This window comes from Hoplias malabaricus, unplaced genomic scaffold, assembly GCF_029633855.1.
Source record: "Hoplias malabaricus isolate fHopMal1 unplaced genomic scaffold, fHopMal1.hap1 scaffold_78, whole genome shotgun sequence".
Classification (NCBI taxonomy): Eukaryota; Metazoa; Chordata; class Actinopteri; order Characiformes; family Erythrinidae; genus Hoplias; species Hoplias malabaricus.
The window spans coordinates 114481-122685 of record NW_027101137.1 but is presented as its reverse complement, the minus strand read 5'-3'; the positions used below and the strand labels follow the sequence as shown (position 1 = coordinate 122685).

At 46.3% G+C, this 8205-nt stretch overlaps 1 long non-coding RNA gene across 1 annotated transcript in view; it reads left to right on the top strand.

Annotated features, from left to right (window-relative positions):
- The first annotated feature begins 352 nt into the window (after positions 1 to 352).
- Positions 353 to 8205, top strand: part of LOC136684788 (uncharacterized) — a 14138-nt gene continuing 6285 nt past the window's right edge. The window contains exons 1-2 of the long non-coding RNA XR_010799859.1: positions 353 to 449; positions 619 to 717. This is a non-coding gene — a long non-coding RNA (uncharacterized lncRNA). The remainder of the gene's footprint in view (positions 450 to 618; positions 718 to 8205) is intronic.

The following is an 8205-nucleotide window of genomic DNA, read 5'->3' as shown; positions in this document are numbered from 1 at the left end:
ACAGGGAGAACACACCACACTCCTCACAGACAGTCACACAGAGGAAACCCACGCAGACACAGAGAGAACACACCACACTCCTCACAGACAGTCACCCGGAGCGGGACTCGAACCCACAACCTCCAGGCCTCTGGAGCTACTGCACCACCGTGCCATCCCTTGTTTGTACAACTTAGTTATGATCTGTCTTTGATGATAAAACATGATTTAACAGCCAAGAAAACTACACCCCCTAGGCGTATGGACACAGCTTCTGAATGTGTAAGTACGTACTCCAAACACTAGGCGCAGTAGTGAGTCATAACCCCTTGTAAGAAAGGAAGCATGCACCCATCAGAGAGGGAGAGCTTGAGCAGTAATGTTTGAAGCTGAGGCTGAAGTGTTTCCAATGCTAATTTATGTGAAATATCCATCATTTAAATCACCGTCAGAACTCCAGTGTTTATTCGGTGAGAGGTTTGAACTCTGTGGTGTGGTGTGAGTTTATTTAAAGTGCTAACATTGGATCTAATGACGTATGAAATCATACTCTTTGTGCTGTAGACAACCAGCAACTGTTACTCCTTGATATGAAATGAGTTGCTAACTCTGGAGTAATGTGTTTTTCCCCCATTACAGAAAAGGACACGGCTCTCTGGCTCAGTTCAGTCTTCAGAACCAGCTCTGGGTTCTATATCTTCATTAGGAGCTCTGGATACTCGACTATCAAAGACCTGGGTGAGTCCTGTCTACAGTTCCTACGTCTCTGGAGTATGTGGAGGTGTGTTAGCTTCTTAGCTCTGAGCTCGGTGCACGTTCTGGAGGGTGTTACTTGTCTGAGTCACTCTACCTGTCTCTGGAGGCTGTGTTTGGCTCTGTTTGTAGTTATAGACAGGTGAGTCTACAACAAAAACACAACCATGTGTTGGTTAACACTGAACTGGCTTTGAATAGCTGTTAGCAGTTCATAGAATAATAATTTGACCAATCATCAGCTTCTTGTAATGGTCTGTTTGCCCTGAGATGGAGAGAGATGTGTATGTTCTAGGGGTTTCCAGTGGTTTTGACCAAACTGGCTCACAATCATATGACCTTCAACATGAAGCATCTGAGGTTTAAACACAAGCCAAATAAACCTCACTGAAAATACGACTGCAGTTTGTTCTGGAAATGTATCTGATCCTCAGTGGCTCATTTTAAATCCTTCAAAGACACTGCTCAGTTCAGTCTGACATGACTTTCTTTGCTCAAACAAGAAGTCAAAGTAACTGCTGCACCTTCAAGAAGCCAGCGATTCCAAGTATGACCTAAACAGGTCATAAAACAACGTCCAATGCGCTCACATTTAAATCTGGCTAAGCTGCTGTTCTTCGAGCTGGGTACGTTTCTGCTGCTGTCAAAATAAGAGTATGAAGGTGGTGAGAAAATAAACAATACTTTAAATAAATAAATAAATAAAAATGTCAGCACACAGTGGAAATGTCTGGAATATAACTTTGTCCATCCATCCATCCATTATCTGTAACCGCTTATCCAATTTAGGGTCGCGGGGGGTCCAGAGCCTACCTGGAATCATTGGGCACAAGGCGGGAATACACCCTGGAAGGGGCGCCAGTCCTTCACAGGGAAACCCACGCAGACACAGGGAGAACACACCACACTCCTCACAGACAGTCACCCGGAGGAAACCCACACAGACACAGGGAGAACACACCACACTCCTCACAGACAGTCACCCGGAGGAAACCCACACAGACACAGGGAGAACACACCACACTCCTCACAGACAGTCACCCGGAGGAAACCCACACAGACACAGGGTAAACACACCACACTCCTCACAGACAGTCACCCGGAGGAAATCCACACAGACACAGGGAGAACACACCACACTCCTCACAGACAGTCACCCGGAGGAAACCCACACAGACACAGGGAGAACACACCACACTCCTCACAGACAGTCACCCGGAGGAAACCCACACAGACACAGGGAGAACACACCACACTCCTCACAGACAGTCACCTGGAGGAAACCCACACAGACACAGGGTAAACACACCACACTCCTCACAGACAGTCACCCGGAGGAAACCCACACAGACACAGGGAGAACACACCACACTCCTCACAGACAGTCACCCGGAGGAAACCCACACAGACACAGGGAGAACACACCACACTCCTCACAGACAGTCACCCGGAGGAAACCCACACAGACACAGGGAGAACACACCACACTCCTCACAGACAGTTTTTTGTGTATTATATTTTTTTATATTCTTATCATCCTTACAGCAATATCAATACATCTGGTATAAATCCAGTAGGTGTGCGTCAGTAATTGGTCGGGAGGCCAAGGCTGGAGGCTGGAAGTGGTGTTGATAGGGCCATCAGGGGGCGCTGTACCTGTGCTTTGTTAGTGAGTTTCCACCAACAAGCAACCGGAAAGGTTCCCATTTGTGAATCTAACCTGAGACCATTCGCTGGATGGAACCAAAGCTTTAAGTGTCCTGAGTTCTTCTGGAAACAGGCTCTCGGACTCCTCCGGCTGTAGTCCGGCAGCGGGTGTTTGTGTGGACATCACACACTGTGCAGCGACAGATTGAGGTACTGACCGTTGGGTGAAAGGAGGTTAATAAAGTATGCAGAGCAACCAATGGGCTACAGTCTGAAATTGTAGAACTACAGAGTGCTGCTGTGCGGTCAGTGGAGCTGATGAAGTATAAAACGCAGTGTGACAGCGGTGTTTAAAATCAAATGCAAACAGTCTGCAAACAGTGTGTTAAAACACACATCTGGATTCTCAAATATTTCTCGACACCTCACACACACTCTCATAATGAAATACAAACACACACACACACACACACACACACACTCACAGTGAGAGAGAGAGAGACCTAAATGATTAATCTCCAAAAATTGAGACCAAAAGCAGCACCCACAACAACACGGACAGCTCCGGAGGAGAATATGAAAAATTTAATCACGGGCGCAGCATGAAAATTCATAAGGAAATGTACAAAATCAATATTTTATGCTACTTACTGTACCTCGTCTTTATTACAAACCTGTTCAGGAGCGGGCATTAAAAATTAAAGCGGACAGGAGGAGGGAGGGCAGGAATAAAGGAGTGAAAAAGCAGAGATTGGACTTCAAACGCGTCGCGGTGGCATTCATGTTTAAAGCGGCGCTCTCTGCCTCTGCCGGAGCCATTTTTAAAAAAGGAAGAATTGGAAGGGGGGCGGTGGGGGGGGTGATAGATTGAACGATCCAACGGCGCCAAGTCGCTGTCAACATAAATAGCAATAAAAAAGTGTGGAAGAATGTTCTAAACAGGAGTTTTCAAGGTTATGGCCCATAGCGGTGATTTGGAGGTGTGCTGCGATGCTGGTTACACAAGATCTGTGTGTGTGTGTGTGTGTGTGTGTGTGTGTGTGTGTGTGTGTGTGTGTGTGTGTGTGTGTGTGTGTGAAATATTAAGCCAGGATTTGAGAAAACACACTCATTTCTCAAAATTTTTTTAAAACCATTTTATTCCAAATATGTTTTTATTCTAAAAAGTAAAAGAGCTAAATATTGTCCTGTTTGGTTTCTGAGGTGAAGGTTAGGTGTAGCGTTAATTAGCTGCAGTTATCATTAAGTCTCTGGTCGTGTGTGTGTGTGTGTGTGTGTGTGTGTGTGTGTGTGTGTGTGTGTGTGTGTGTGTGTGTTTTTATTTCCAAGAATGAGTTAAATGCAGAGGCACACTTTTACTGTACTGCTGTGCGCACAATACTTTTACTTTTAATTTCTCTCTCACTTCTCTTTCTCCTCTCTCTCTCTCTCGTCTTTCCCCTCTCTCTCTCCTCTCTCTCACTTCTCTCCCTCTCTTTCTCTCTTTTCTCCTCTCTCTCTCTCTCTCTCCCTCTCTTTCTCTCTTTCTCCTCTCTCTCTCTCTCTCTCCTCTCTCTCTCACTTCTCTCTCTCTCTCTCTCTCTTTCTCCTCTCTCTCTCTCTCTCTCTCTCTCTCTCTCTCTCTCTCTCTCCCTCTCTTTCTCTCTTTCTCCTCTCTCTCTCTCTCTCTCTCCCTCTCTTTCTCTCTTTCTCCTCTCTCTCTCTCTCTCTCTCTCTCTCTCTCTCTCTCTCTCTCTCCTCTCTCTCTCACTTCTCTCTCTTCTCTCTCTCTCTCTCTCTCTCTCTCTTCTCACTCTCTCTCTCTCTCTCTCTCTCTCTCTCTCTCACTTCTCTCTCTCTCTCTCTCTCTCTCTCTCTCTCTTCTCTCTCTCTCTCTCTCTCTCTCTCTCCCATATCCTTCTCTTCTGTTTTCTCTTTCACATCTTACTCTTCTTTTGTCATCTTTGTCCTTTGCTCATTCATCCTTATTTTCCTTTCTCTCTCTGTCTCTGTTTTGTCTCTTTTTGTCATAACCCTCCTCTGTATCTTACGCTCTCTGTATTTCTTTCTCTCCCTCTCTCACGGTCTCCCTCAGACACACACACACACACACACACACACACACAGGTCGTATGTATGGGATGCTCAGATTGCCATGGTAATATTTAACGTAACATAGCTCCACCCCTTTTTTTCCTGCTGCTGCTGAATTTAGAGTTTAATGTGAATCTGGGGTTTAATTGTTGTGAACTGAGTGTGTTTTTTACGGGTTGTTGAACACAATTACACACACACACACACAGAGAGAGAGAGAGAGTCTGGTTGTGGGTAGTAGAGGCTGATACGAGCAGGCGAGAGAGAGAGAGAGAGAGAAATGTTGTCAGATTTACGGCTCAGTGAGGACAAGCATATGGTGGAAATCATACTCACTCAGTACCTGCACAAGTAAACATCTGGAGAAAGAGAGAGAGCGGGGCACACAGACGGAGAGACAGACAGACAGAGACAGATCGTAGACACCCTGTGTAGTGTGTACTCATTCTCCATCATCTCCATGGAACACCCTGGAGCAGCTGCACATGAGCCTGTGGTCAGTGTACCCAGGGCCCCACACAGGTTAGAGGTCAGAGGGGGTATAAATCCTCCCAGCACTGCCTGTGGAGCAGTGGAGCCCTACTCTGTACCTCCAACATCAGCAAATGACCTCATTAACGTGTGGCTTAATGCCATCAGATCCTTACAGCAGTGTGCTAAGCTGTTGTCTAAAGCTTTCCCAGAAGAGCAGGCGCTGCTGTTGCAGCTAAGGGAGGGGGTAACCTCCTCATTACTGCCCTTGGTTGCAGATGAAACATGGGCCGGACCTGTGTGCGGAGGCTGTATATAGTGTATAATGCATATGGGATGAGTATATGACCCCATGTGCTGACAAGATATAAAAACAAGACGATGTATTTATGTACGTGTAGCCTCCGGATGGTGTGTGTGTGTGTGTGTGAGTGTGTGTGTGTGTGTGTTAGAGTTTGAGCTCACAGGAAAAGAGCTGCTAAGCTGAATATGATCTTTATTATTTTCAGAAAGTCTGAGCTTGGCGCACACACGGCTGCCTGGCAAACACTCACGGTCTCCGAGCTGGAAAAGGAAGGTGTGTGTGTGTGTGTGTGTGTGTGTGTGTGTGTGTGTGTGTGTGTGTGTGTGTGTGTGTGTGTGTGTGTGTGTGTGTGTGTGTGTGTGTGTGTGTGTGTGTGTTTCAACATATGCGTTATTCACATTCACCTGCACCAAAACTAACAAAACCCTAAAGGGTTAAACTGACTCCAATGTGTACATCACTTCCTCTTCAGTAAAATGTAACGTCAATATTGTTATTGTAGCATGTACACAGACTGAAATGCAACATTTCTAAGAGGATTTGATGGCTTCCGGCTCCTTTTTTTGGGTCAGTAAACAAGTTGTGGCTCTCTATTGGGGGGAGGGGCCAAAAAAAGACCTGGAAGAACAGAAGGAAGACCATCATTCACCAATAAACCAAGCTGCGGTCTCTCAATGATTCTCACCAGTGGAACCAATCAGACACAATTTAGGACATGCCCACAGACTCCTCCCACAACATCCAGTGGAGCCAATCAGTCACCAGCTTCCGATTTAACACCGTCCAAGACTCCTCCCATAACATCCAGCGGTTTCTAAAATACAACCGATACAGTTTGATCCACACATTCCCTTCTGTGTTAAAGGAACACTAGGTAAGATTTGGGTATTTTGCTCCTGGGGCTCCCCTAGTGCATTTAATTTATTACAGCACTGTACTGGAGTCAATGGGGAGGAAGAGGGAGGGGATGTGGTGTCCTAGCTCGCTACAAAAGGTACATAGTGCTGTTTCTGCAGTGCTGAGCCCATAGTAGCAAGGACAGAGGCTCTTTGTTACAGGTCATTATCCAGTGCATTAGGAAAGTCTCGCCCCGCTGTGTTCTTCAGGTTCAGAGAAAAATAAAACAACAAAAAAAAGGAGATACAAGGTTTTGCTCCAGTAATTAATTAAAGTTCATCTCTAATCTAAAACTAAACTTGCTGTTTTCGAAGCTGAATCATGGTGTATTATGTTGATCTTGTAGATTATTGATGATTGTTGTTTCTTCTTATATTTCACAAAAACTAATTTTCACTCAATCCTTTAGTGAACTTCACCTTAAATGACCTCTTTTTCTGTCAGTTGCAATACTGCACAGGCTCGCTTGTAAACTGTGGTTTCACACACACACACACACACACACACACACACACACACACAGAGAGAGAGAGAGTTGGAGAGAAAGTGTGATGAACCCGTTTCCCTCTCAGTGACTTTTTTCTTCATCCTGAGACTTCAGATCAGAAACACCCCCCCCCCCTCCCACACACACACACACACACCACACACACACACATAGAGCGAGAGAGAGAGAGAGAGAGAGAGAGAACTAGGAAGGCAGAAGGAGACAGAATGAAATGAGAGTGATATGAGAAAACAGCCGGACTTAGATGAGAAAGAGAAGGTGAGAAAGAAAAGGAGGAAACACAAAAGAAAGAGATGAGACACAGGTAGGAGGATGAAGTGATGAAGATGAGAGGAAAGAAGGAAATGAATGATGAGGAGAAAAGAGAGGGGGGGGGCAGGAAAAACAATAGGAAATGAGAGTGAGAGAAGGAAGAGAGAAGGAGAGATGAGCACAAAAAGAGAGGGAAAGAGGGAACAGAAAGAGAAAGGGTAGAGGGAGGGGAGAAGGAAGAAAGTAGTAAAATACATGGGAAAAGAGGAATGAGAGAGAGCGAGAGGGAAGTGAGGAATAAGAGAAAGTGGGAAGGGGGAGAGAAAAAGAGAGAGTAGGAACAGAACAGGGAGGAAGACAGAGGGATAGGAGAGAGGAAGAACAGATTTCAGAAGGAGGAGAAGCAGAAAAGACAGCAACAGGGACCAGAGAGAAGTTGGAGCTCAGGAAATGAAAGAGGAAGAGGGAAATAAGAAAGTGGGGAGAGAGTAGGAACGAAAGGAAAGAGCAAGGGTAGTGAGGAAGAACAGAGAGAGAGAGAGAGAGAGAGAGAAAGCGAAGGAGTGTGTGCTCTGCATTTACTGTAAGAATGTGGACAGACACCACAGACCCTCCGTCTCCCTGTGAGTGGGACCTCACTATAAATCACTGTCGAGAGAGAGAGAGAGAGAGAGAGAGAGAGAGAGAGAGACGTGAAGGCCCTCATCCCCGGGTTCAGACGAGGGGACGCCTTCCATTTTTAGACGCTAACTCCTCCTGGGGTCTGTAAAAATAGTGTCACTACCAAAATAATAATAACAGGACATAAGTATATAAATACGTTCATAAATAAATGACAACAGCGCAGTGGCTAACGAGCACCACCGGCGCTGCCCTGTGTTTACCCTCGTCCTCGGGTCACCTCCGCCTCTTATCTCCGCGTCCATTAGCCCCCATTTTCTACGCTCGACGGTCCGCGGGGTTTGAGATGTGTTTACACGATCAAAACGTCCTGAATCATGCCTTTCCTCCGACACCTGATCCTCACCAGCCGTGGAAACCGCTGAGCTGTCACTCGTTCCCATGGGGGCTGTGCTCTTTCGCCTTGCCGTCACCTCCGCCGGGCCCTTGGGAACCTTCTGGCTCCCTCAGCAAAGACGGACACTAACAACACAGACCGCGGATATTAACCTGCCTCCAAAACTGACTGGCAGGGGTCCGTAACCACCGTGCCCCCTAATCTACACGTCTGGGAAGGCTTTTCACTAGAAGCAAGAACATTGCTGTGAGGATTTGATGGCACTGAGGGAAGATGTAGTGGGAGCACTTGTGTGCAAGATGA